We start from the raw sequence: 27045 nt of genomic DNA, 5'->3' as shown, positions 1-27045 counted from the left end.
GTCTAGGGGAAGGTGCATCATTAGAACGAGATGGTCTTTAAGGTCTCTTCCAACCCACACCAGTCTGTCGTTCTAGGATTTGCAATCCTCTAAAAATAGCTGTCACATACACATATATACACCTACTAAATTAGTATCTCATATGATGCCAGTAAAATACTCTCAATTACCTAAAGTGTTGGAACCTTTGAGTTATCATCAACTACTGAGACTGCAGCTGTAACCAACCGAAGTTCTCACTTGGTTCCCACTTTTCTGGGGAGACAGAGGTAACTGCTTCTTTTTTTAAATTTCTTACGGGAACTAAACTAAATGATTTATTCTCTCAGATGTGCAAGTGTTGGCTGGAACTGCTTGAATTATTACCCAGTTGGTGGGAGGTATTCTGCTGAATATTACATTTTACTGGACACTTATATACATTAATTACCCTTTCGAAGTTACACAGATAAATGGGTAATTTAAACACCACTGGGACTACTCATTTTTCTCTCCTTAAAGCCTTATTCCCGACTGAGGAGGGCTATTCTCATGCATATGACTACTATTCAAAAGCAATGGGCTGCCTCATAGCACACAGAGCCAAGCATATGTGTCAATTTTAGCATGTTTGCTGCCTTTCCCAGGAATAGAGCCGGGGACTATCCACATTTCAGGGCAGGCACTGCTCTCTCTGAGTTTCAGAGCAAATCTTTGGTAAATATTAAACAAGCAACATGCTTTCAACTGCCCAGCTGGCACCCTTCTTACCTTACTGAATATTTTACTATATTCAATATAAAAGAGGAGAAAAGAGATATTTTCTTTATTTTTTCCCCCAATTGTACAGTTTCTGAACCCCATTACTGACAGGTGCTGCCTACACAGGGGGTAAATACTTCTCACCAAGCAACAGCTAGAAGGTGAAGCAAGGACGGTGTCTGTGCCGGCATCCAGCACGCTCGACTCAATGCTCCCATTATCCACGTCTGCCATATACAAATCCCTGGCAAGCTGGAGCCACACACCACGCCAAGCAGGTGGTCATTCTCTTATTCTCCCTTGCAGAAAACATTAAGTCCTGAATAGAAATGAGATTACATTCACACCTGCATCAATTCCTTCGCATATCCCAAAGAGAAACAGTTTAGTCTGCTGAGCTGATCAGCAAAACCCATTCCAAGTCATATTCAGCCACAGTGAAACAACCGATTTGATGTCATGCCAACAAACTGTAATTTACCTCAGAGAAGAAAAGAAGCAAATGTACTATTTTTTTTCCAGTGTTTTCTAAAAAGTAACCTAGAGTGCACAGCTAATCATTTTCAAATATGACAGTTCTCCTGCACGAAATAAACCCATTTACATCTACTACCACACACAAATAGCGACAGAAAAGGGCTTATCTGAAAAGGTGATACATATCTACTCCGAAGGAAAACCACAGAAAATCTTAAGAAGTTGCAGAAGAAAGGGAAAAATAAATAAATAAAAAAATCACTTCTAAGGCTGCAGATAGTTACTGTTCAACAGCACCGCTGCCACGATCGAGGAGCCAAGAGCTGCTTACTGTTTTATAATGGTCACAGGAAAATTTACTTCTCCCACGAACAGGGACCTGGAAGGTCATACTACTTATTGGCACATTTAAGGTGAACGTATACTGCTTGAGTCCAGCTTGTTCTTCCTTCTCAAGGCATCTATAGTTAAATGATTATATATATGCCGGCATCTGAAGCTTGGGTGGTTAATTTTAGCTGAAGTCACACATGCACAGTGCTCAGATTTCTTCCACTGTCACATTTTACAATTCCTACCCCTTCTGCAGCTCTTCCCTTACACCCCCAATGCTCCCTTCTCTTACTACTGTCTGTAACAGGGAGTTTCAATGTTTGACATCAGTTTCAAACAGGATCAATATATTTTATAAACACACTCTTGAATAATGAAGCCATTCACAGCAAGCATAAAGTTTGGCAGGTCTTTTGTGTTAGACACTGTAAGCATTAAAAGACAATTATTAAGGAAATTGTTGGGGTTTTGATTGTTTAGTTTTGTTGTTGTTTTGGGGGGGGTGTCACACAATCAGAAGACTTTCTACTTATTAAAGAGACAACCCCCTTCACCTAAATGCTCCCAGTGTCAGTGGAAATTTATTCTCTGAATGGAAATCCAAAATTTCACATGACAAAAAAGTCCAGATATATTTTTTGAACTTCAGAGCATTCACAATATCAACCAATGTTTGAAGGTTTAATCTATCACAAATGCAAGCTAAAACGCACCAGGCTGAACTGGACCTGGAGTGGACACAGGTAACCTGGTACAGCAAGTGCTGCCTGCCCTCTGGCAGGACCCCACCATGTGCAAGTCAGCCCTAATCCCATAGTCTGACCACGCTGCTGGCATTCCTTAAAAACACTTGTACAACGCTTGGCTGGAATTTTGTGTATTAAAAAAAAATAACACAGTCAGTGTTGCCAAGGTGAGAAGCAATGACTGCTTCACCTCCCCTCTTGCTAAGCTGAAGGATGGATGTCTGACATTTTAGCTGTTGATTTTTCAAAAGGCGCACTTCTGCCAGAGCAAAAATCTAAGCTGCTCTTTAAACTGCTCCATGAAAAGCAAACAGCTGGGGAGCCACGCTGTCTCCACAGGAGCTCTCCCCCCAGCAAAGCCCACTCACTGCGGCTGAGGGGTGTGTTTGTTTTGGGGAGGTGGAACGCTAACGGGGCTTTGATGGAGTTGGAAGTTTACCCAAACAGCTCTGAGTGCTGGGCCTCTGATGTGCTCAGGAGCGTGCTCTGAGCAACAGCCCCGCTAAATGCAGACAGGCACCCGATGCAATGTGAGAACGGGGGAAGCTTGCAGTGTTCCCCCCAAACCCTTGAGCACTGAAGATGGGAGAAAAATCTAACTTCAGGCTGCTACAAACGTGAATAGAGTTCCTGCTGTAAGCTAATCCAGTACTCAGTGTGGTCAGTTCCCAGAACTTGATGAAGTCTTGGCACACTTGGCCCGTGACAGTAAAAAAAAAAAAAAAAGTCTTCTAAACTTTTCTAATGAAGACAGGCTCATTTTCTCTATTTGGAAGAGGTGTGAGAGACTGTTCCAAACAGCTGCTGTAATTTCATTGGTATTTTTCACCTGGGGTCACAAATCTGTATGTTTGCAGTATCATCTCCTCTGGGCAGAAAGCCATGGCCACAGGAGGGATCAAAACAGATGAACTATCACTGCTGGACTGGACTCTGAGAAACAAAGGGTAAGGAAAGGATTCCAAGATATAATCTTGGAATATAATCTCAATAGGGCTAGAAATGGAACCCAATTTGCCATGTAGCATTTTAAGCACAAACTCACTCCTCTATTCCATTTTTTCTTGATTGCTTAGAGAATTAATTAATCAAAACAAGATTCACAGCTGTGAAGCAACTCCAAGTGAAAGTACAATTGGTTTCTAAGGCACGTGATACTAAACCCTTTCAACTTCTAGCAATGTATGAAGATGAAAGTTATCTGGTCCAAATACTGAGGCCAGAAACATTGCAAAAGCTTGTCCTAATTTTTAACAAAATCAGTTTGCTGTGGGGATTAGGGAATTACAGAAATTGGCCTTGATCTTGCCTGAGAGACCAAATCCTAGCCCTCTTCTAGCCAAGAAGGTCCAGCCAACATTCCCCTTTGGGTCTGCTTAGTGCTTGATGGACAAAAATGAGACTTCAAAACCAGGGGCTGGGTAGGTTCAGTCCATATCAACACTGACGTCACCAGCCAAATACTCTCCTCTCCCATGAACAGAATGTCTAGTGCCACTCAAAAAACATGAAGTCATCTGCACTACCTTTCTCACTCTGTAAAATGTAATTTAGTTCAGTGTCCAAGAGTTTTCACAAGCAGCAGTGTCTCTGAAGCTGCCAGAAGCTGGCAAGAAGCAGTGCTCACTAACACTTGGAAGGACATAAAGCAACTTGCAACCAACACATGGATGAGAAATCACTGCAACTGAGTCATGAAGGCCAGCAATTTATTCCTCTCTTTATCTGCCAAGCAAGATCAACGCAAAATCTGGAGATGGAAGGAACAAAAGAAGGAGGAAACAAGAACCAAACTTGAGAAAGGACTTGACCACATGATTGCTTCAACGTATTCAATTCTCAATCATTTAGCACACATTTAACTCTTCTGAACAGGAATGCTGTTCTGAAGTTGGTAGTTAAAGAATTACATGTTAATTCCATTATTTTTAAAGTTTATTAGTGGCAAGAGTAAGAATGAGAAGGAGCCAACTATCTTTCCAAAAGGATTTTGTATGTTCTACCCATGCTTCTATTTCTAATGTTCTTCTAAATGTTCCTCCTGCTCTTGGGCACTGTCAGAAATGGGACAGTTGGCTAGACAAATCTTAGGTGTGACCTACTTTTGAAAGACCTATTTTTATTTTAAGCTGCATTTTTAAGATAGTGATAAATGCTTTGTGACAGCTGAGCATTAATTTGTGTGGCAAAGACTCCATCCCAAAGATGCACAAAAAGACTGAGAATCTCTTAGGGTCCAGCATCCCATTTTAAAATATTAAAACCCGTTTATGCACAGGTGGCAGCATTTTTGGTTTTGTTTTGTCATTCACTATATTCCTACATAGCCCAGAAATCAGGCTACAGCAAAAAGCTTTCTGCATAATCTGGGATCACCAGGGGTTTGCCATGTTTTACAGGAAATAAGGTCATCTTTATAAATTGTTCCTGCTAAGCACTTACCAAATAATACAAGTTGTTCTTTCTTTATTTTTCCCAAACAAAAAAAATAAAGTGCTGAATTAATTTCCACAAACATAACAAACCTAATCTAATGGTTCTGCAGTTGGCCATCTGTTTCACAGATACGAATCTAACTGAATCTTCTACTGACTGATAATTTTCAAAATTAAATTAAATTGTCAATGCTGACCCTGCTTCCAGCTTAGTTCCTCCTGCTTCCATTTAAAGGGTTGGGAGTGCTTTCTGTATCATGATCTATATCCCAATTAGATGGAAGACAACTGGTAATAGTTGAAGCTACACACTTGGCACCAGATCAAACTTAAAGGGGCAGAGAAGGGCAGCGTCCCCAGCTATGATGCAGCCTAAGGGAATATAGCAAAAAAGTTCCAGAGTACAGATGTTATAGCAAAAACTTTAGTTCCCCTTTCTCTAGTACAGTCTACATCACAAAGATCTTTTCAACCAAATGGACTCGTATATTTATGAATAATTTAAAAAATACTCCCCCTAATGGAAAAGAGTCACCCTCTGTACCTAAGTTTAGTTTAGCAGTATATATTTAAAAAAAAAAAATCAGTATTTTATCCCTAAAGCCCATTTACAGACATGCTAGCCAAGACCCCAGTTACCAGTTCACTGTCTTTGGGATGAAGAATGATCGTCTGAACGATATAAGAGGAAAATTCTGCTTCTTCATTTCCCACTGACCTTATGCTTTGCTGGAGAGAAGGAGGAAGGGGGATGCTACTTCCATCAAAGCCAGTTGGTGTGCGCACTGCTGGAGGCAGGATGCTCATAGACTCAGTAAACGATCAGCCTGATCTGCAATGGCAAATCCTATGCTCCTAATTAGAGAGGTTCACTACAGTGACACCAGCCTATGTTTTCATTGATCTGGGAATTAAAATCAACGCTGTAGGGTTTTACTAGAAATTCTGACACTGAACTTTTAACACAACCTTCTACCAAAAAAAAGAAATCCAGTAAAGTAAAATTTACAGCAGACTGGAATTAATAATTTAAAACTGTATTTTATGGTTGATGAAGAAAATGATAGTACAGGCACAATTCCCACAAGCATAGGCGGTTTGGGCATCTCTGCCTGGGAGCTTCCTTGCGTAGCCATCGGCCACTTGAAGGCCTTCTGTACCTTCCTGGAAAAACCATTCAAGTAAAAGAAATAATTTTTGCACCGCTCCTGAAGCTTTCTTCAGAAATATATATAGCACAATCCTTTAATAGAACTGTCATGAGGCAGATCAACTGTAGATTTCATCAATTTACAGCAGAGAGAGTTTTAACATAAAGACTTTTAGTGGGAATTTCCAATTCTTGAACTGCATGACCTACCAGGCTAAGACTCTGTTATCAGTTCCTTATGATATCTGTTGATTCATCCCTTTTTAAAATGCAGATGGTTGAAATATTTCTATTGTTATTGATACTCCTTTAACAATTATATGGCATCAAGGAGGTTGATCAAAAGACCTGCAAGCTCTGGAAAATTCAAAAAGCACAAGGCAATGACAGCAGAATATCCTCACAGGGGCCTCCATCAGTCCAATTTCAATGTAATTCCATGCACACCTACAGAATCCCATTCTCTGTTTGATATCCTGCATATAGTTTCCCATTTAGTCCTGGTTTTGCCTGAACACCTACACCTAGGAAAGTGTTACTCCAGCAAACTTATGTTCCTTAAATTAGCTGAGTAAAAGGTTTAAAGAGCAGAAAAATTACATGGAATTGACAGGCAATAAACTCCTGTAACTAATCTTTGTGGTCATTTTACTGGGGTCCACAGATATAAAACATTTGACTTTTTTTTTTTTTTAAACCTTGTAAACCCTTAGTTTTTCTTCAGACAAGAACATTCACTTTGATCTATGCTACAGATGTGGTCAAATGTTCCTACAGGATGTAGATGAAAGCCCATCTATGTATGAAACTAAGCATGCTTTAAAGTAGCATCAGATAAGAGTAGTGGCTTAGCTGCAGATAAAATCAGAGCAATTTACTAGTAATCATTCAGGAGGACAGAATCTACCAGCACAGAAACAAGGCTGAGGGACATCAGCAAAATCAGTTATTCTTTTTTGCCTGGAGCAAAGGTTGGAGGAATGTAGAACAAAGAGCATGTTGCTAGTTTAAAAAAGAAGAAAGAATAAAAGTGGCTTACGCATACATATAAAGTTTTGATTCAGAAATTAACCACAGAGATACTAATACTGGGAGGGGGAAATAATTAAAAAAAGAGCTATCAGGACTGGTTGCCTGTTTTCCTGCTCAAACACAACTAATATTTACAGCATTACTTGTCCAGTTCTTTGTCAACTACAGTTCAATCTGCATCATTTTAAAGCTTTAGAAATAAATTAGAAAAGGAAAAAAGAAAGTTGCAATAGCTGTTATAGCACTATGATGAGATTTTAGGTTACAGACCATTTTTTTGCAAATGGCAGGCTAAGAACACCATTTAAAACTTGGAATTATTCCAAATTAATTAAGCTACAGGCAGATGGCTGAGTTGTGAATTAAAACTAAAATTACTATTAAAACAATCTAAAATAAAAAGGCAGCTCACCGTTTGGATTTGGGGTTTTTTGTTTCTCTGGAGTTTTTATTTGTTTGTGTTTTGGTTTTTTGTTTTGAACAGTTGTGATTCTACTGCTGAATTTCCCAGTAATGTCATTTTTGTGGTATTTGTTTTAACACCTTTGGCAACGCCTTTGTTGCAAGTTTTGTTTATGCAATCTCACAACAATTAGGATGTCATGAATTACTAATTTTTGTCTCTAGGAATAACTTCCCAGTTATCTCCTGCAGGTTTTCTCCTGAGCCTGTTAGGTTCTTGAAGAGCAAGACTGCTTGCCATCAGCCTTTCACTAGTGATTGCATCTGGCACTAGAACACTTGTGGCAGCCTCAGCAAAATGACAAATCATTCCAAGGAATACAGGCTGGTGACACTGTGAGAATCAGGACAGATCCAGGCAACTGAAAATTAGTGTGTGTTTCTGGGCCAGTTCCATTGCAGCTCAGCCATAGACATTGTTTTAAGGAGGTAAATGACACTTCTAGGCATGCACTAAAGGAGTGCAGGCTTGTCTCTATCAGAGCAATTCCGACACAAAGGCCAATAAAGAAAAAGAATCTTACTGAGCTATACAGGAGCTGACAAAGGCAGCAGCTGCTCTGCTCCACAGGGCAAATTAATATCTACAGTAGGTGTTGGGAAACATGGATCCTTACAGAAATTAGTGTCAGTTCATCCACTCCAGCCCCAATGCCATCTAGGAGATCCAAAGAAGAAACTAAGTGAATCAGAGCACAAATTAATTTTTAGAACATGAGAAGAAGTCCACAGGCTCATTCAGAAGAGCCATGCAGAGGTAGTTCTTAAGAGCATGGAGAAACAACAGGAACTAACATTTCCTGATAAGCTAGTACAGTAGTGCCTTCAAAAGAAACAGATCTCTTTATTATGATTCAGATGTTCCTAGAGGATTTGAAGGATGGATGCATGTTTTGGCATGTGCCATTATGTCCTCAAACATAATTTTATTCATGCATAAGGCAAAAATTTACTACTACAATACAGTCAACCAAAGAAATAATTATTGAGTATGAACTATCTTAAGCAATAACTGGTAAAAATTGGGATTATGTGAAAAATGATCAATCTTAGATATTGAGATAGTAAGCAGAATGAAAAAAACCCCAGGAGTCTGTGTGGTATAAAATATGATATGCTGATGTGCGGTACTCTAAATCAGATTTAACCCTTCGCCATCGACTCATGAGCTTGTAAAGTCAAGCCACCGTCCAAAGGAGATGCTTTTAGCACTTGCCTGCTGTATAAGGGGCAATATCTGTGCAGTTTCATATGCTAACATTTGTCCAGTGTTTTGCAAACCAATAATGCAGAAAATAAGCTCTTAGCAATACATTCCGAACTAAACATTTACAGATAATATATCTATATTTAGCACATCTGTTTCTGTATTTCTACATTATCAATTTTTCCTTTTTTTAGTATAACTAGTAGTAAACAACACATTATTCTGACAGTCTAAATGAGTTGGTGTTTGCAGTGTGATCCTTTATGTTTACTCTTTATAAACTATGATGTTTGACAATGCTTTGGTAAGGGATAAGGATAAGGGAGGGCTATGCACATTCTTCAAGGACACCTGCTTCACTCTGACGACATTTTATTTTCCCAACTCTCAGCAGATGCTTGTCTCAAAAAGCAAATATCCCAAAGGTCAGATTAGCAGCCTGATATATCCATGAGCACAGCTAAGAAATGGCAGACCTCATAAAACTACTGACTAGCCCTGAGACCAGTCTCCACCTCCAGGAAGGATTAAACACAATAAGCATCAGTAAAGCAGATGTCTAACAAAGTAATAAACCATAACTTTTGCACGGGGTTAAAAATTTCCCTCTCCTTTCCTATATTTAGGAAAGGATCCATGGCCCCCAAATGTATTAGATGCTGCTTTACACTATCTCAAGACTCCCTTATTCTCTAATCAGTCAATTCATTGGCAATCACTTGTCAGCAGAGAAAAAAAAAACAACAAAAAAACCCCCAACACAACAAAAAAGCTGGTTGAGCAAATGTCAGAGACCATTAAATTAACCAGTCAAAGATCAGCAATGAACAGCTGACACCAAATTGAACCCAACACATGGCCCCATTCACATTATTGTTAAACACACATAGCCAATCGCTCTGCTTTCAAAATTACATTAAAGGATCTTTATTTTATAAAATAAAAATGTTTGCTTTTGAATGGATAGTCAGCCTAACATTAAGCACCTTTACAAAAAATAACCTTTCATGCAGTTTGGATTAAAGGTACTGTTTTACCTCCTGAGTAAAAACTAAATTTATTAAGCATTTTCTCTTTAGCTCAAAGTCACCCTCAATATATTTCTGTGTACTTTTATCTGCATACAAAATGTATCATCTTACAAGGCGGCCTCCCAAGCACCCACCTAAGTCTATACTAAATTTCTTGCTTGCTTCATAGAGTCAGGTTGGTTCTCTGCATGAGGAAATTGGTGATGTTTACAGTGGTATAGTGTTATCCTCTCATAAACTCCAGGCTTCAAAACAGATTTTCATATACACATCTATGAAACAACAGTTGGAGGTACCACCTTAAACAGATATTCTAATGTTGAAGTGGCCACCGTTCCTCACCTGAGAAGCTACAGCTCCAAACCACTAAAGGGCTGAGAGTCACCACACACATCCCCCCCCCCCCCTCCCGTAATACCTTGGAGGCCCGGCCCCAAGGGAGGATTTGATCTCAGGTGCAAGTCTCCTAAGGCCCCACAACTCTCACGTGAAGATTGCCTGGGCTTAGCAGTATAGGTAAGTCCCCAAACGACCCACTGATTACAGCACTTTCACAGTTGCTTCTCCCAAAACAATGATTTCAGATTGTCCCATCAGCACCCATTTCATCCTGCGGTCTCCCCCCAAGATCACACACCTTCTTCAGTTTTGCTGTGGACCTGAGTAGAAACAGGACTGGGCCCAGCAACTGATGACTCTAAAACAGAAAAAAAATCACACACCATGCAATATAAATGCATTAAAGAAAGTGAGAGGCGCAATGGCTTTCTCTCCTGGCAGTAAAGGCCATTCTGTGCTGTTAATCAGTTAAGGGCAGGTTATAGAGATAGAGCTGGATGTGGACGTGAGGGCAGGGTTCCTAATTAAATATATCTATTCTCTCTGAACAAAGGAAAAAGCCGGCCAGGCAATAGTTGCAATACTTTAAACATAGGGTGTTGAAATGTCAGGAAAAGAACCATATTTACAAAAGACTAAAGTTCCTAGAATGGCAGGTGTATTTCCTCTTATTCCTTGAAACGAACTTTTTCAGCACTGAGTAAATCTTGTTACTTCTCTCTATGCCTGTCACTTCTCCCACACCTTGTCTTATTTAGATAATAATTCTTAGACATGTTTATACTACACACCTCCAGGACAAGAGCTGCCACTTTATGTTTCAGCAGCACCTCATATAACAGGGTTGTGAGCTCAGCAAATTAATCCAGGCAAACTACTCAAGATTTAAATAACGTTTTTCAAAGGACATAAATTTGGCTCCTAAATCCACATTTAGCCACAGAAGAAAAATGGTTCTATAAAAGGTCAGAACAGACTAAGTCTTTCCCAGACATCTCATCCATAGAAATCCTGGTATCCTGTAGTGTAGATCCTCTCCTAATATAAATTTTCCACTGTAGTGTCTTAAACCAAAATCAAACAACAAATATTTCTACCTTCTGAATTCTAAAGCACATTTCACAGAGCTCAAGAGAACAAGGTAGCACCTGCGTGGTTTTAGAAGCCTCTGCCAAAATCAAGCCAGAATTCAGGTTAAGCTGGTCTCTTCACATGCCCTGTACTGAATCCAGTGGTGTTGAATTCTCAGCCAAAGTTATCTACCAGGTCATTGAAAAGAAAACCTCCAAAGATTTCTTATAAAAGGAAATAGCCCTTATGTCAAGTACTGGTTGACTGAGTGACTTTTACTCACATGTAAAATTTTTAAATTAGAATTAAGACAATGCCCTGGTAAGACTTCACCTGAAACATTCCATATAGTTCTTGCCACCCATGTTCAAGGAGGAGGAATTAGAGTAGAAGAAGATGACCTGGAAAAATTAAGAAGAAGTCTTGCAAAAGAAAACTCCAAGAATTAGGTTTGTATAAACTTCAGAGTAAGATATTCTTTGCCTAAGAACACTAGGGAAGAGGAGCAGAACAGCTGACAGATGTGTTGGCAACAAACCCCCAAATGCACCTGAACAGGCTGTGTGTGTATCAGAGCAGATGAGGCTGGAGGAAAACTTGGGGACAGCTTTCCATGAAGAACAAGAGAACACAAGCCAATTAGTTTTAAGATTTCATATTCAAGAAAATGATGAAATTGTTGCATTAATCAGTACATTGAAACAGTAGTTTGACACTGATTAAAAAAATAAACCATCTATCTCACACACTATTAAATACCCTCTATCTGCATCTATCCCTCCATGATCTACAATAAGAGCAAGAGTTAACACAAAACCACATAGCATTGGGAGTAAAAGAAATAATAAGGCTTTTAGAACACTGTATATAATTTTTCATCTTCTCTCAGTGTCCTATGAGGGAAGGAAGTAAATAAACTAAAATCAAGTTGCACTCCTAAAACACATACTGTACCAGAACAGGAATGCTTTTTGAAGGATCACCTACCTCAAATCCCTTTCCAGTCTGTTTATTGCCATAATCACAGAACAGAATTAAATGAGGCTCAAATTTCTACACCTGAATTCTAAATTAAGACAGACAGATAAATCTGGAATATTTCAGAAACTCTAAGCCAAGCAACATATAGCGTCTACATACATTTTTAGATTTGTATTTCTGAAGCTCCTTATATAAGGATTTTTTAGTTATACCTGCACTGGAACGTGACACATACAGTTTGTAACAAAACAGTTATAACATGTTCATTTACCTTGAGATATAAATATCTGAATATGCACTGTAAATCATTTTAATGTGATCAAAATTGTTTTCTAGTTCATTTGATTTCTGTAATGACATCAACTCCTTACTTAAAACAAAGAACTCTAACACAATTTTAGATATTCAACAGTTTTATAATATTTAAGTATCTATATATTGTACAGCAGAAATGCACACTGTGGTGGCTTGTCCCTGGCATGTGCATGCATACACAGTACCCGTATCTAGCAATTTAACTAAGCATATGATACAAGTATTGTCATAAATGAACTAAGTATCTCTTAAAAAGTATGTTGGTTTCCCCCTTTGAAAGAGACCTTGTTTCAGTTCCTGCCTGTGGTGACTAGAAGACTGTTGTATTTTGATGTTTTTACAGAGAATACTCATATGCCTACAATTATCATTATTTTTCTGGTTAGGATGTCAAGGATCTTTCATAAATGATTCCACTACTGTGTATAACATTCTGGATGAGGCTTCTCCTGCCTCCTGGTAGCTTCACTGCTTTCGCACCTCCTTATCTCTACTGAATATCTGTCAGGAATAAGTTTGCCTTCTGCACAGCCCTGTGAGCTGCAGTTCACAGTTGTGTTGCCTCTCTTGACTGATCCTCAGAAAAAAAGATGTGTGTGCCCTTTTAATACACTGTACAGGCTTCTGTGTCAAAAGAACATTTCCCTAACTGTGATTAAACAGAAGTGTGGGAAATGTGTGATTATATGCAATAGTATTTTTCAGACATATCCTAACCTATGAAACACAGAATTGTACTTTGCTATTTCTTTTAATCTTTGTAGAGTGCCAGCAACTAAGCCTTCAATCTAGACATCTAACAGCTGGCTGAGGTTCCACACTTTTTGGCTTGGAAAAGCTCAGTAACAGGCTGTGATCCGGTTCCAACATCAAGGCAATATCAGCTGCAAGATAATGCTATGACGATTCAGATAAACTGCTTATAAAGTCACTAATATAGATGGCAAAAGCTTAGGGAACTGCAGGAATTCTTTCCCTTACTTAATGAAAAGTATTGCTAAGTCAGCTAGCCTATCAAATCATAACTTTTTGCAAATCTCTTATCAGCCCAGTCAATTCTTCTGTTGCAGTTTTTAAGCTAAGCTCTTGAAAATCTCTTCCAGAATGAAGTGTTTCTTCCAAATAAGTGTGTTCCCTTTGCTGTATGCTACACATCAGCCCAGAAGGCACATAGAGATAAGAGCATTAAAGGGAAATGTTTAATAGAAGGAGAAGTCATGTGTAAACCAGGACAGAAATTTTATACATAGCGATAAACCTTTTAACGCTCTCTTCACAGGGAACATTTTGAATTAACTCACCATTTTGCTTTTTTTTTTTTTTGGTCAGAATATTTTTTAAAAGTCCAGTGCTTTACTCAATTTACAGCCCATTAACTTCTGCAAAACTCAGGTTTTGGTACTAGTTGGCACCATTCACTTCCTGGCACACATTCAGGGTGGGACTGAGCAGGAGGCATCCCTTCTTTCCCATCCAATATGGAATAGCATCTTCCACTGCCTGTGGGATGAAGACATGGCTCTGCACCTCCTGACCTTCAGCAGGAGCAATTTTCCCACCCCTTGCATCTCAGGGTCTTCGTGCAGGGCAAGGATGGGAATACCATCCTTGCTTGAAACCTCCATCTCTCACAGCCCTCATGCTTGAGCAAATACAAATACTCCTCACACTGCTACCTTTGCAATCAGGATGAGATTTTGGCTAGATGTAGACGAAGGTACATCTACAACAAGATGAAGGTACATCTACTGTCTGCTGCCATGGAAACGACGATCTGGTCCTGCTCACAAGTTACAGGTGCCTATATACAAAGTGCTCATACAAAGATATGCACATTTCCTTTCTCTCGTGTTATTCAACATGTTAAAATCAAAACAGAAAATAATTATAGGGAGAGAAAAGTCAAAACAGAATTATATCTGCTTAATAGTAAGCACCACTCAAATTTTATAAACTGAAAAGAGAAAGAATAAAGGTAACAGAGAAAGCTAAGCAGCCTTCAGTTCAGTTTTCTCCAGCTCTGTATAACCCATAAATCTAATCCCAAATGAGAAAAGATAAAAGCTACTCTCCCCCCCCCAAAAAAAAGCTACAAATAAACTTAAAAAAGGTTTACCTTAAATAAAATCCTAACAATTTGTTTGTGCATCTGAAAACTGGTTTTCAATCACCACTGTTTATGGTACATTTCACAATAAAATGCTACAGCTCCTGCTGACACTACTGTGGCTCTTCAGTCAAGTTTCTTTTACTCCATCTAAAGAAACAAAACTTTCCATATAGCCTTGTCCTGGGGTCATTTATTACTCGTGTTGGACCCAGAATGTTTCTTCTTGAGAAGACATACATACATTTTCATTCATTAGTTGTTTGCAGGCTCAAAAAAACCCAAACAAAACCACCAAACAAAAAAACCTACACCCCAAAACACAAAAGAAAATCCACCTTGGAAAGGTTATCTACTACCAGTTACATACAGATAGGGTAGTTAACGTGTTTCTACTGATACAATAGTAGGAAAAACCTTGTAAAAGGTTGTATACACATGCTACAAGGCTGGGGGGTTGTAGGATGTCTTCAGGACAATTTGAATCTGGCATAAAGAAAAAGGATCATATGCTTTTTACAACCTTCAATCATCACAAAACCAATACCTTACCCCTTGAGAATTCTCAAAGCCATAAAACACTGAGTGGGAACGATCCTTGTTTTGATTACATTAAAAAAGGTGTTTGCATAAGGTGTGTGGATGACTCATAACAGGTAAACAAAAAAAAAAGAGAGGAAGGATTTACATTCTATGTTGAAATTTTGTTTTGCTGGTCTCCAATGTAAAATAGAAAGAAAATCAGAAATAAACATTAGTTTTTAAAAGCCTGGGAATAAGGAACTCTGGGGTCAAAAGAAGTAGGTTATCAGGCATGCACAAGTCACTCAACATGAATAGGAGCAAGCTAACAATTAATTTTCTTCCAAGAGCTGGCAATACCTTAGAAAGCTTTTTTTTTTTTTTTTTTTTTTTTGCTGGGCCTGCTATCTTGGTTACTGTCTGAGTAAAGCAACCTTGCAGGTAATTCAAGATGACAAGCTGGCATCTGAACGGATTGTATAGTAGTATGTGATAAAAATTAGGCTACCATCCCCCAAAACTATTCAAGGGCAATATTTTGAGTTTCAGCAGAATTAGATACTGATTTCTACATTTCACTCTTACGGCAACATCACAACTTTTACAAACTTAACTAAGCCTTGCAGGATCTGATATCTGGGGGCAAAGAGATTTATCCCTGGTTGCCTGAAAAGCCCTATATTACCAATCTGAAAAAAAAGCCTAAGCTTCCACACTCTGAATCTTTCAACCACAAACTGAATCTTGCCATCACCATCCAAAACTCTCCACAGAATGTATTTGGCTATTTTTGGCATACCTGGCCATGATCAGCTTACCTTAAGCTATTGCTGGCAAGTATTTTTTTTTCTTACTTCCACAGAAACATCACTGGACCAAAGGAAAGAGAAGGAGGGAAAGCAGAAGGGCAACATCAGATATATTTATTGTGACACTCACTTCGCTTAAGATTCTTTTTAAATTATTATTTTTATATCTATATCTATATATTATAAAGCTGGCTTTCTTTGATGTACTTTATCACTGCAGACCAGCCAAGGCTCAAGGAAGAGCTCTGCAAAAAGCTGAGCTCATCTGAGGGTTTTAGGCAGAGCCCTGCCAGGCCCCCTGAGCCTGAGCACCCACAGCTCTCCCTGTCCCAGCACCCAGCAAACCACAGCAGGCAGGAGGCAGCCCCACAAGGGTAATCTCTCTGATTCCCTAATTGCAAGAGGCAATATATAAATATCTGCTGGTTGACAGGCAGAGGGGGGCAGGAGTAAATTATGGGGTGAAGGATTTTATCCTTCTCTCTTCCTGCCCAAGGAGTGGGTGAATCCAGCAGTTTTCTTCCACTCTGAGCATTACTTGGATTTCTCATCTCACATCTCTTTTTCTCTGCTTGATTCCATAAGCTCAGTTCTTGCCAGTGTTCACTGCTTGCAAAGTCCACTGGGGGCTGAGTTTGAAAGCCAGTGTATATACGAAGACCTTGTAATACACCTTCGTACATAAGCTCTTTCTGCTTCGTTGAGGGCTCTTTGCATATGAAAAGGGAGAAAGGACTCACTTTAACCTCCCTCCCAAAATACTTGGCTTCAGCTGGAACCAGGCTTGGGCAACCCCCACACAGAGCTGCCAACTTCCACTGCCAGCTCACAAATTCATTATTGCAGGGGCTACTCATGCGTGAAATATCCAAAACTATCTGATCCCATGTGAAGGGCTGCCGTTGTATCCAGAACTGAATACTCCTTCACTAACATGTGTTTATCACCTCATTCCTTCCAAGGAAAGTATGTAAAAACAGAGATTGTTAAATTACTAGTCGCACTATAAATTTCATTGATTGCAGACCCTGATAGGAAGAGGTGCTGGAAACCTTTAACTCCCACATGGATTTCAACAGAATTTTCACACATAAAGGCTACAGGATTAGACCTGAAGCAAATCTTTAGTTTTTATTATGAATTTCTCAGGAAACTAAATCTTTCCTCTAAAAACTGCATAGAAATGTAATTTTCTTTGTTTAAATAATCTGCCAGAGAGACAGAGAAAACACATTTAAAGCTATCTCAGACAGGCACTGCCTTGAGATGCTTTACATCAAATAGCCTTTAAAAAAAAGCTGCTAATGAGAAGTCTCTCTAAGTTTTGATCATAGTTTATAGCTTGGTATGGGCAGTAATTCAAGCAGACGGGCAGATATGTGGGTTTCCTGAGCTCATTTATGTTGGAGGAATAAAGCAGCCACACACTTTATACTTACAGGGCGCAGTGGGTTTTTTTACTTTTCAGGAAAGGAAAAGGGGGGTAAAAAATGGGGGAGGGGCATAATTTAGAAACAAAGCTGTTGAGCAAACAAAACTCCAGCCGACAAAATTATTCCAGCAAAACTGAAAGAGAGAAAACTGCTTCCAAGAAGGAGAAAACGTGCAGTAAGACAATAAATAAAGGAAGGTGAGGGGAAAGAGCTACACACATAACCGATGTTTTCTGTTCTTACTTTTAAATTAGCTTAACTACAGAGATCAGACAACACGCAAACTGACCTAAAACAGTCCAAAAGATGAATTAGTGAGTAACAAATCCAGCTGCGACTGTGTAGTAAAACAGCATCCGCTTGCAGAGCACATCGGTCCAGCATCAGCCCTGCCAGCCCAGGTATTTATTCACCTCATCCGGACCAAAGCTCCCGTTTGCCAACGACAACCGTGGCAAGGATAAATCTTCCTCAACCAGCGGGTTATTCCCGAGGTCCTTACCAGCTTCATGGTGCTGTTGTTCTGCTCCCAGCGCCACAGCATCACGCTCATGGTCCGGCTGGCACCTGCCGCAGCCCGGGGCTACCCCGCAGTGTCTGGGGGTCCAGCCATCCCGGGGGCTCTGCCCGGGCGGGCTCCGGGAGTCGAGTGGGGCCGGGCCGGGCACGGCGGGGCCGGGCGGTCCCTCCGCCCCCGCTCGGGGGAGGATCCTCTTAACCCCTTCGGGGAGGGGGTGTTTGTGCGCGTCCCCCAGAAGGAAAACGGGGATAGAGGGGAATTAAGGGAAAACATCGCCAAGAAACATTTGAAAATTAACCGAGCGCCAACACAAGTTTTAGGATGATACTTAAAGGTATCAGGTACATCTTAAAGCACAACTGGAAATTGCTCCCTATTTTGACAAGCTGACTCTGTTAAAAGCTCAGGTTCTAAAGCTGCCTTGTTCTATAGTTTTTTATTTATTTCTATAATTTTTTATTTGGTGCAATCTGGGCTGCTCCCATGCAGACTTGGGTTTATACTTAAGCCTGATGGGGTGGGAAAGGACTAGGCTTGTCCCTAGTGAAAGGGGAGAATATTCTGCCTTAAAAATGATTCAACAGGTGGAACATCACAGGTCAGCTTAATGAGCATAAACAAGAGAATAGTAAGAGTGTTTATAATAATTAGTAAGAGTATTTTTCATATCCAGAAGAGCAGTACTTAACGGTAATCAATATCACAGTTTGCCACATTGTATTTAAGGTACAGCTATTAAATATCTTCGTAAATGCCAGCCTATTCCATTGCTGCTCTCTTGGATCCTTCTGAAATCTCTCCTCTGTTGCTCTGAAGCACCTTGCCCAGCGTAGCAGTCTAGACAAGATAGTCAGCTGTGGGAAGATTCATGCCTGCTCTTGCCCAAGGTCCTATGAAATCACCAGTGGGAGCCACGCACTTGGCTGTTGCTCCTCACCCTTCTGCTCTGGAGAAGATGCTATACCTGATAAATGAGGGGCCCCACAGGGGACAAGGAGGCCACAGCAGCTCCAGCAGCAGCTCCATGCACCCCAGCAGCTCTCTAAGCCTGGGCTTGGGGGGTGGTTTCTTTGGCGGCTTTGGTTTTGCCAGGCCAGGGAAACATGGGGAATTAAAACACATTTAAAGGAATTCCCCAGGCCACCCTTCTCATGCCCTCTCTCCAAACAGAAATTTTGAGTCACATAAAGATAACTTCGCTGGCTGCAGGAGGGGAGGCAAGAAGTGACCGCAGGCAAAACTCATGGCTAACAGACCTGGAACCCATGAGCAGCTTGACATTATTTTCTAATTGTTTAATCCTTCAATAATCCAGTAAAGAGATACTGAAGCATTTTAAAAGGACCAACTTTTACCCAAACTGATCCCTGTCTTAGCTAAAAATTGCCCTATTGTATGATTTTACCGGCTGTTTCACGTATCCATTCAGTATGATGTTGAAGAAATACTAGAATAAATCAGTAAATAGATATTTGAAATTCTGCATATACCCTTTTTGATTAAAAAACCCCACATGTATCTTTTCACTGAAGTCTTTTCCCTAACAGTTATGCTTCTGTGACTTGGATTTCATTCCTTGAGTCTGTAATTGTTCTCCTGTTCTAATTTATTATTTTAAGTGGTAAAGAAGAAGGAATAATTATTGAAACAATCATATTTCCTCACTGTAAAAAGAATTTCCCTACCAATTTTGGTAGCTTGAATAGCTACAGATAGAGAAAGAGCTGCATGTTGAAAGCATTTTAAGACTTTATGCATACAGGTTACCTTTGAACCATAGAAATAAAATTTGAATCCCTTCCTGAGAATAAAGAACTCTTGTTCTTTCTCTTCAGACCAACGTGGACCAAAGCCCTAGCACAGTCAAATCTTCCCAGTCAGCCCTCTACGTAAGCAAGTACCCTGCTGAAAGGTCATTCCTACAACATTCAAAAGAGGAGAAGGTCACAGCCCATTTGAGGGCTTGAACATAAGATGTATGGTCCTCAGGAGGGTCACAGGCTGAGACAATAACCTGCTGACAGACTCATGAATGAGTGAATGAATGTGTGCACTGGGAGGGAGAAGCCTGGGTGTGACGCCAGAAGGATTTTCTAAGAGCATCTTACCAGCACCTTGGAGGAGCTGCAAGTGCCTGCAGTGCATGTTCCTCGCTGAGCTTAAGTTTGTCCCTTCCCTGCTGCTGATGCAGTGGGAGCACCACAAGGGCTTCCCATCAACCTGCTAGCATCTGGCTAAATACCCTGACTCAAAGATTGCATTCTGCTTCCAAAAAACACACCGACTTCAGGCAAAAAAGCAAGGGAGCTGAGACACAGGGAGCTTTACACTTGCAGGATTACGGTCCATACAAAGGGCCAAGACAACCCACAGCATAAGTCAGCCTCAGACACCTCCTAAGCCTCTTAAAAGGTTGTTGATGATCTGCTCTGCCAGTTTGAGCTGCCAAATGTTTTCGTTCAACACTCAACATGGTGCCAAAATCAGGGATTGCAAGAAACAAAGGAGAGGTCTCAGAAAATGGAAGGTTCTTGTCTACCATCACAAGGAAAACTCCATTTTTGGGGCCCAGGGAACAGGGTAGAGCCAAAGTGCCCCTGCTACAAACAGGCAGATTAAAAGACCAGACATGGATAGAAGGACTCTTCAGCCAACCAGTCTTGTTTCTTTGAATACAGTTTGCTGTCTGTTTTTACATTAACTGAAGTGTGGCTCAGATTAGAGTATTTTCTCATTTTATCCTTTATGGGCCAGCTAAACGTGATGAACATGGACAGAGACACTTGCATGTAATCAGCCTGAAATACTAATAAAGCAAAGCTCCTGAGGTTAAAGCATAAGCTCTGTGCCTCCCAATCACTTTTTAAGCTAATTAATATCCTTAACTAAAATCTGTGTTGCTTTTAGACACTTTTATTTAATGGATTTTCCTAAGCCAGCCTTGATTTGGGATGAAGATCCCCTGAGTTGCCAGGTGTAACCGGAATTTATTTCTTCCATTAAAAAGTAAGACTTTGGAACTGCCTTTCATGCTCCTATCTGTCTTTTAGGCTCCCACAACAGAGTGAAAGAGATAAGATTGGGATTGAAGCTGGTAAAATCCCTGCATGACCTCTTGCCCCCTGGCAGCATCACGGCGGGAGTTCCTCCGCAATTGCTGTGTTGACAGATCCAGGAGATGCCTTTCCCATACAATGCCCAATTTCAAAAGGGAACAAGGACTAGATACTTGCTTGTATTTGAATTCTTTAATGATAAAGCATCCAAGCTCTCTAAGGCTTTATTATGAACTTCAACAGCATGTACATGATGGCATGGGGTCAATATTAAGTTGAACCTTCAGGAAAGAACATTATTTACAGCCCTAATGGGCATCTAAACTTCCCCATTAAAGTGCTGAACAATATGCTTGTTATTCACCAGTGAGTCTTCGATGACAGAGAAACATGTGTCCCAAGCAAAGCCCATGCTCTAACGAGACATCACTCCAGTTCCCAGCGCTTTCCAAATAAAACTGTTTGAAAAACAGGAGGAAACAGGTGTTGGAGACATTATGAATGAACTCAGTGCACACAGTCATTGTCTGCGCAACATTTACTATAAAGAAAGCTTGGGGAAATCCGTTCACTAATAATTCATTGTTTGCCTATGAAAAATATGTGTGCTAACAGCTTGCTCCACAGTCATTAAACAAAGTCACGCTCTTGTACTTTACCCATTACTTTTGCTTTTTAATGCACATTTTATGTTTTTTATTTGGAAAAGAAAGCATATTAGAAAATTTTATTACTGCTTCTCAATGCATTTTGGTCAGAAAGACTAAAATTTTCTGTTCTCTGAAAGCTGGATTTTTATTTATTTTTACTATATGCCAATAACTGCATAGGTCTTCCTTTCATGCTTTACAAAATGGAAATATCTATAATTTAAAATCTTGAATTCTTAGAAATCTTGAAGTTGTCAATAACAATATTTTGCTAAGCATGATGTGGGAGAGGAGCCTAGCTCACAGAATCATAACAGATGCCAAACAACAACTTTCATTCCAAAAAAGCCCTCAAAATGGTGTTGAACAGCAACCTTTGAATTTAGCATTTTCTAAACCAGCAGATAAGATGCCTCGTATTGAGTAGTGTTAGGGAACCCAATGAAGGAGCTACCCACAGGTTAATCTTGATTGTCAGCAGTGGCTGGGAGGTTCTGGAGGACAGAGACAGCTTGTGCTGGGTACCAGTTCCAAGAAAATGAGATGGCCTTGATAGTCACAGACACAACCTCCCACCAGTCCCAGAGAGAAGTACAAAATGAGAGATAGAAACTCAATTAACCAACAGCTGAGGCAGACAGTATTATTACTGGCAAATGAGCATCCTTCTCTGGAAAACATGCCTTGTTAAACTGGATTTTCCGCTGAGTTCACAGAAACTTGTGAAAGCGATAACGCAGATCTGCTTCTGTGAGGAGGCTCTTAACAAATCAACCTGGTAAAAATCAGATGGACTGAAAAGGAGTTAACTGGTATAAAAATACAGGATAACTTGGAAATTGTCATTAAGAAAATAAGCAGCTTGACCGTGTTTCACAGGAATCATTTTCAGCCTTACTTTTCTGAGCAAGCCCTAGGAGGGGGCATGAAGCAGCTATGAAATTCGCTGGTGACACATCAGTAATGGGAGAAGTAAATGATGAAAAATAATAAGATCAAAGTTAAAGAAACTCATATATGCTGACTAGAACCATGAAAAGATGTTTCAAAACAGAAAATGAAATCTTGTAACAAAAGCAACTAAGAATGTCACAGAGCAAAGGACTCTCCATGAATTCAGTGCATCTGGAAAGAGCATCCCAGACATGACGTGCTGTCAGGATGCTGGGGTTTGTGCTATGGTTAAAAGGGTGATGCAATACTTGTACATAAGAACAGGTGGTTATCAAATAAGAATAGGATTTATCACCTGCTGGCTTTAATGCTGTTTGTGTAATAGTTTAATGGTTTTACCCTTTGGAGAGGCTTCAGAGAAGACCCGCAAGACTGACTCATGGACTGAAAAATGCAGATCACAAGACAACTCAAAAAGCTCCATTTCATTTGTCAGAAAAGAGTAAGGGCAAATATGATGAGATCATAACATGAACTAATTAAAAAATGAAAGCAGTTCAGCAGAAGTCACGTGGACTGTTTTATGGAGGAAGCAGAGTGAATTAACACATTTATTGTTGTCTCACTTTATCATCAAAGGTTGTTTCGAAGTTCCCTGTGGAAGTGTATCAGTCAGCTAACTGTAACTGCCAACCTTGAATCTATACTATCACCTGGTTCCTCCCAGCAACCCAATGCAACATACAACAATCTTCAGATATTCAAAAGAATAGAAAAGTAGTGGAAAGCTTCTCGTTCTCCATTCCACACTGCTTGTATTCAAAAGTGCACATTGAAAGAGGGGGGTCTGGGAGATTTTTTTTAAATATTAATTTCTTGATTCAGAACACAATGTATTGGGGGGGGAAAAAGCTGTTAACAAAGTAACAAAAATAACAGTACACTGCCTATCCACTGGTTAAGCAATGCTAACATTATTAACTAGGCCACTCAGTCTATGGAGAGCAGTAAGTTCCCACTGTGGTCTGAGGGACCTGTGTGCCCAAGTGGTCACTAAAGGAGCCTCTTCCAACCACCCTCACCCCACAGCCCTAGCTTGCAACACTCCCTCTCTTCAGCTCACTGCTCAAGAGCACAAGCAAAGACATGGCTTACAACAGGAATTGTGTACTTGTAGAAGTTTCCAGACAGAATATTTTGTTCACAACATACATACTGTAATACCTCATGCAATTATATCTCAGTGAGGATCCAGTGGGGCCCTGCCTGAGCTGAGGATGTAAACAAGCAATTCAGTTTTACTCACCGTTGCCAGGTATATGAGAAAAAAGGAGAAACCCCCTTAGTCAAGCACTAATATCACCAAACATATTATGCTACTACAATACCACTCACTATTCATCCTTTACACCCTTTAATCAGGGCAGTTAGTTGTTTCCTCACTACAGCAAATGATAAAAAATGAAGTGAGAAATTATTAAAAGTAACTTTCTTGCTAGCTTTGGTCATAGCCCAACATCACTAGAGAAGCACTGACACTGAAAAATAAAATTATTAGAAACTGATCTCAGAAAGGTCTGAAAAGGACAATAATTCAGGCGTCAGCTTTGCCCGGGAAACCTATGGATCCTCCTCCAAAAATCGTAGGGCAGTGTTGTCTTTGGATTACAACTTTCTGAATGTAATCCCAGTCCACACTCCCAGCTCTGTGGCCTGACTTGCCCTGCACCCAGTTTCCCAACATGTAAAAGAGCACAGAATAATTATCAAGTTTGGTGAGCTTTCAACAATTGAAGGAATAGGATGCTGATGAATGGTATTGAAGGCAGCTTCTCCAAAGACATTGTTCTACAGGCAATATAAGGCACCAAAGATGTTTAGATCTCCAAATTTACATGTCTTTTTATAAGCCATAGGCACTATACATCCACATACAGAGCCTTATTCTACTGGCCAAAATAAAGAGACCAAGGACCTCTCCTCCTCCTCCTCTGTGTGGTCACCTCTGAAGGCCAAAGATCTGTCTGTGGAAAGAGGGCTTACTTACACAGGATTAAAGAACTTTTGTGGCCACTTGAACTAAAACTCAACAGTGAAACTGTATTAGTAAAAAAAGAAAGACATAACTATCACATACTCCAAAAAAAGCAAGTGGGAAATCAGAGTATTAGCGAAGAACAACATTGTTTAAGCTTTTTGCCATTTCACAAATGCAATGAAACCTCTGCTTTCCTTCTCAGATAAGCAATGGCAGAAGAAAAAATAAGACGATACTTCTAAAGGTACTGATAGCATTTGTGAAGAGAACCTTGTCCAACTGCATAGACAGAGCTACCAGCTGCTTTATGCTCAGTCATGTCCATGACAAATCATTCTGTATACAATCAACAGCTATAGATGAACACACCATGGAGTGCTACTGTGCACAGAAAGTCATTTAGCAACTAAGAACCCTCTTCAATCAGCTTTTTCCCCCAGGAGATAACACTCAATAAAACCTGGATGGAAACATCCCCTTTTAAAGTCTAAAAACTATTGGCAAACATTTCTGTAGAAAAAAATAACATTGGCATCAAACAAAAATACATTGACTTACTATATTTGAGACTAATTCTTGATTCATATTAATAGGCAGACTAAAATATAGACAGAAAAGTGTTATTTGCTCTGTTTCTGCTGAGTCTTTGCCAAGTGCCCTTAACACCAACAATAATTTATAATTAACTAAGCAATCCTTCTTAAGTGGATGCACAACAGTATGAAAAAGTGATTCAATTAGAATCTGTAGATAAAGCTGCTCAGTACTAACAAAGCATCCCTCACCATAACTTCTGAAACCTGTCCCATGAAAGAATGCACACTAAGATTTAATTAAAAATAGCTGTTACTCCTTGATTAGCTATCTGGAACACTTGATAATAACTAGCATCCACCAGTTCCTCTTGCCAAAATCTGTCCCTTTATATTTCACCCTCAACTTAAATGAAGTGGTTGCTAACTCCAGAGCACAAAATTATGTGAACCAAACAGCCTATACAGTAGATTCCAGTTGAAATTTATATCATGAAATTATATATGCATACATATATAGAAATACTTAAATGTATAATGACTCGTAAAGTCTAAAAGGCTGCATTTATTAGGGGTGACCTAATTGTGGCCTTACAGGACCTGATGGGAGCCTACAGAAAGACAGAGAGGGAGTTTTTACAAGAACATGGAGTGACAGGACAAGAGGGAATGGATTCAAACTGAAAGAGAGTAGGTTTAGGCTAGATATGACGAAGAGATTATTTACTGCAAGGGTGCTGAGGCACTGGCACAGGTTGCCCAGAGAAGTGATGGATCCCCATCCCTGGAAGTGTTCAAGGCCAGGCTGGATGGAGCTTTGAGCAACCTGGTCTAGTGAAAGGTATCCCTGATAACAGCAGGGGGCTTGGAACTGGATGATCTTTAAGGTCCCTTCCAACCCAGGCCATTCTAAGATTCTATGTAGAATTGATGCCATAGAGTACTTTGCCTATAAAAGTTGTAGTTAACTTACTATTGATGGGAATGCCATAATTAGAGCCTTCCCAAATAATTTGACTTCAAATATACATTTCCAGTGTCCACAGAAGTTTCTGGATGGGGCTGTTCTCCTCACACTGAAGTTTTCAGCACTGCCTTTCGAACTTGCATCTTCAACTCTAAACAAGTAAGTACAATGCCCAGGCTTGTTCCAAGCTTGTTGACAATGACAATGTTAATGGATTAATAGGGATCATCCCATTAGTTTTTGGTTGTTTATTAGAGTGCCATCTTTGAAAGCTTTCAGTATTACCTTGCTTTGCTCATGGCATGGCTCTGAGTCAGCAGCTGCCATCACCATGGGCAGCCTTGCACAGTTTTCCTGTTTTCAACAGTTACACAATTTTCAACCAAGAGAAGGGAGAGAGCTGCTGCAAACCCCAGGGAATCACTTTCTGTGTGCCCCCTTCCCCAGTCTCTAAGGTACAGATGACACAACTTCAGGGATGCACCATCTCCCTTTCAGTCATTAACCATAATCCTTCCTCTGCAGACAACAATTTGAAGATATAACTATAGGCTATGAAAAGCAGTCTAGTATTTTCATGAAAAGTACTTCTTACTCTGGAAGAGCTGGTCAAGGACCAACACTGCCAAGGACAGGACAGTTGGGGTAGATCTCATCTCTTACCTGAAATGTCAAGTCAAATGGTGAAGAAAAGCTCTTAGTGCAGGCCTGTAACTAGAAAAAGGCACATTCCCAGCTGCTGCACAACAGTTGGTATTGAAAGCCCACACATCAGAAATAACTGGACACGTGGAAACAGAGGAAAAACCCTGGTCCTGTGCTAGGGATGCTGAAATTGCTAACAAGGCTCTCCTGGATAAATTTACACTTCATTGAGTAGCCCAGCCAAAAAGGATTTTTAGAAGTTTCCGTAAGTGTTCTGTACCCTCAGTGAACCTTTAACCTGAGCTTAAAAAACTAGACTATAGTGAGAAACTGAGAAACACATTATTTGGTTTGTGTGTTTTGGGGGGTTTTTTTTGTTTGTTTTAATACAGGGAATACTGTTGTGAAAAACACTACTACTTGGTATGATCATACATAGCAGAAATTATTTCTTCTTCTTCTGCATACCCAGAGTCTTCAGAGTTGAATGCACCAATTTTTCCTCTTTTCACAGAGTAACACTTGTGCATGTCATGGAGGAATGGCAGACT

General features: G+C 40.0%; 1 protein-coding gene and 1 long non-coding RNA gene across 3 annotated transcripts in view; one reads left to right on the top strand and one right to left on the bottom strand.

The window, feature by feature from the left end:
- Window positions 1–27045, bottom strand: part of NAV2 (neuron navigator 2) — a 210795-nt gene that overhangs the window by 161398 nt on the left and 22352 nt on the right.
- Window positions 157–26002, top strand: LOC135415450 (uncharacterized). Of its 2 annotated transcripts, none has more exons than XR_010431124.1 (3): window positions 157–269; window positions 3155–3244; window positions 25920–26002. It is a non-coding gene; the product is annotated as an uncharacterized LOC135415450 (long non-coding RNA). The 2 variants fall into 2 exon arrangements; XR_010431125.1 differs by lacking the exon at window positions 25920–26002 and adding an exon at window positions 3880–6533.

Source organism: Pseudopipra pipra, chromosome 6 (assembly GCF_036250125.1).
Source record: "Pseudopipra pipra isolate bDixPip1 chromosome 6, bDixPip1.hap1, whole genome shotgun sequence".
NCBI classification, from domain to species: domain Eukaryota; kingdom Metazoa; phylum Chordata; class Aves; order Passeriformes; family Pipridae; genus Pseudopipra; species Pseudopipra pipra.
This window is presented reverse-complemented; position numbering and strand designations above follow the sequence as displayed.